The 2,645-nt window shown below is 38.9% G+C and overlaps 1 pseudogene across 1 annotated transcript; it reads right to left on the bottom strand.

Annotated features, from left to right (window-relative positions):
• Positions 1-530: 530 nt before the first annotated feature.
• LOC105518865 lies at positions 531-969 on the bottom strand (annotated as a pseudogene). The gene has a single exon (XR_001002890.1). The product of XR_001002890.1 is annotated as an interferon-induced transmembrane protein 3 pseudogene (transcript).
• Positions 970-2,645: the final 1,676 nt, after the last annotated feature.

Below are 2,645 nucleotides of genomic sequence, written 5' to 3'. Positions count from 1 at the left end.
TTTTGATGTGGGTGCTTACTGCTATAAACTTCTCTCTTAGCATTGCTTTTGCTGTATCTCATAGGTTTTGGTATGTGGTGTTTTCATTTTTATTTTTTTCAAGACATTTTTTTATTTACTTCTTTTTTTCTTTTTTTATGGAGTCTCGTTCTGTTACCCAGGCTGGAGTACAGTGATGTGATCTTGGCTCACTACAACCTTCGCCTCCCAGGTTCAAGTGATTCTCCTGCCTCAGCCTCCCAGGTAGCTGGGACTACAGGTGCCCACCACCATGCCCAACTAATTTTTGTATTTTTAGTAGAGACAGGCTTTCATCATATTGGCCAGACTGGTACTGGCCAATATTACTTCTTTTTTTTTTTTTTTCCAAAAACATGTACACTTTATTGAATGCCATTGTAGAAAAGTGTGTGAGGATAAAGGGCTGATATAGGACTCGGCCCCAGGGGCAGGGCAAGGAATGAAAGGTGGAGCACGTGGGATACAGGTTATGGGCAGAACTCCTGGCCTAAATGATGTCTCCTGATCTATCAACAGGCTTGCAAGATCAATACTGGGATGACGATGAGCAGAATGCTCATGAGGATGCCCAAAATCAGGGCCCAGATGTTCAGGTACTTGGCGGTGGAGGCATAGGCCTGGGCTCCAGTCAGATCACCAACCATCTTCGTGTCCCTAGATGTCATGGAGTAGGGGAATGCTATTAAGCCCAGGCAGCAGGGGTTCATGAAGAGGGTGTTGAACAGGGACCAGACAACACGATCGGGCATGGAGGTCTCACTGTGGATGTGGATCCTGGTGGATGTCGGGGGAACAGGGTTGTGGGGCGCCCCCAGCACAGCCACCTCGTGCTCCTCCTTGAGCATCTCATAGTTGGGAGGCTGGCCGCTGTTGACAGGAGTGAAGAAGGTTTGGACTGTGTGGTTCATGGTGTCCTGCGAAGGCCAGCAGTGGTCGGGTTAGTGGGATGGTTCTGGTATTTACTTCTTAATTTCTTCATTGACCCAATGTCATTCAAGAGCATGTTGTTTAGTTTTCATGTATTTGTATTGTTTTCAACTTTTCTCACATTATCAATTTCTAGGTTTATTCCATTGTCATCTAAGAAAATACTTGACATAATTTTGATTTTTTCAAATTTGTTGAAACTTGTCCTGTGTCCTAACAGGTGGTCTGTCCTGGACAACCCTCCATGTGCTGATGGGAAGAATGTGTATTTTGCAGCTGTTGGATAAATTGTTCTGTAAATGTCTGTGAGGTCTATGTGATTTATCACACAGTTTAAATTCAACATTTCTGTGTTGATTTTCTGCCTAGATGACCTATCCAATGCTAAGAGTGAGTGTTGAAGTCTTCAACTACTACTGCATTGTAGTCTATCTTTCCCTTTAGATCTAATAATATTTGCTTTATGTATCTGGGTGCTCTGGTGTTGGATAAATATATATTTAGAATTGTTATAAACTCTTGCTGAATTGATCACTTTATACAGCGACCTTCTTTCTCTTTACAGATTTTGACTTCCATCCTGTTTCATCTGACATAAATATAGCTATTCCTGCTCACTTTTTGTTTTCATTTGCATGAATGTATTTGGTTGGTGCAAAAGTAGTTGTGGTTTTTGCCATTACTTTTAATTCCATTGTGGTGCAAAAGTAATTGTGGTTTTTCCATTAATAGCATTAAAAGTAATGGCAAAAACCACAATTACTTTTGCACTAACTAAACTTTTTTTCATTTCTTTGCTTTCAATCTACTTGTGTCTTTACATGTGTAGTGAGTGTCTTGTAGGCAACATATAGTTGAATCATGTTTTTAAAATTCTTTTTAGCCTGTCTATATTTTTTAAGCATAAAATTTCATCTATTTACATGCAAGGTTATTATTGATAGGTGAGGACTTATTCTTGCCATTTTGTTAATTATTCTCTAATTCTTTCATATATCATTTGCTCTTTTCTTCCTCTCTTATTGTTTATCATTGTGGTTTGCTGGTTTTCTGCAGCAGTAATATCTGACTCCTTTCCCTTTCTCATTTGTGTATTTGTGTACATGAGTTTTGCACTTTTATGTGTTTTCATGAGAGTAGATATCATCCTTTTGCTTCCAGGTGTAGAAATCCCTTAAACATTTTGTGTAGGGCCTGACTGCTAGTGATGAATTCCCTCAGTTTTTGCTTGTCTGGGAATGACTTTATTTCTCCTTCATTTTTGAAGGATGTATTTGTTGGGTTTGGTATTCTTGCTTGCAAAAGGATTTCTTTTTTTTCAGTACTTTGAACGTATCATCTCATTCTCTCATGGCCTGCAAGGTTGCTGCTGAAAAAAATCTGCTCTTAGTCTAATAGAGATTCTCTTACATGTGACTTGATGCATTTGTCCTGCCCTTTTTTTTTTTTTTTTTTTGAGGTGGAGTCTCCCTCTGTTGCCCAGGTCCTGCTTTTTTAAAATTCTCTCTTTGTCTTTGACTTTTTACAGTTTGACAATAATGTGCCTCAGAGAAGACATTTTTGGTTGATATATTTGGGTATATTTGAGCTTCCTGTATCTGGTTGTCTCCAATTCTTGTAAGTCTTGGGAAATTTTCAGCCATTATTTTATTAAATAGATTTTCTATGACTTTGCTCATACAAGTCTTAGGGTCCAG

Source organism: Colobus angolensis, unplaced genomic scaffold, assembly GCF_000951035.1.
Source record: "Colobus angolensis palliatus isolate OR3802 unplaced genomic scaffold, Cang.pa_1.0 Scaffold33, whole genome shotgun sequence".
Lineage (NCBI taxonomy): Eukaryota > Metazoa > Chordata > Mammalia > Primates > Cercopithecidae > Colobus > Colobus angolensis.
This window is presented reverse-complemented; position numbering and strand designations above follow the sequence as displayed.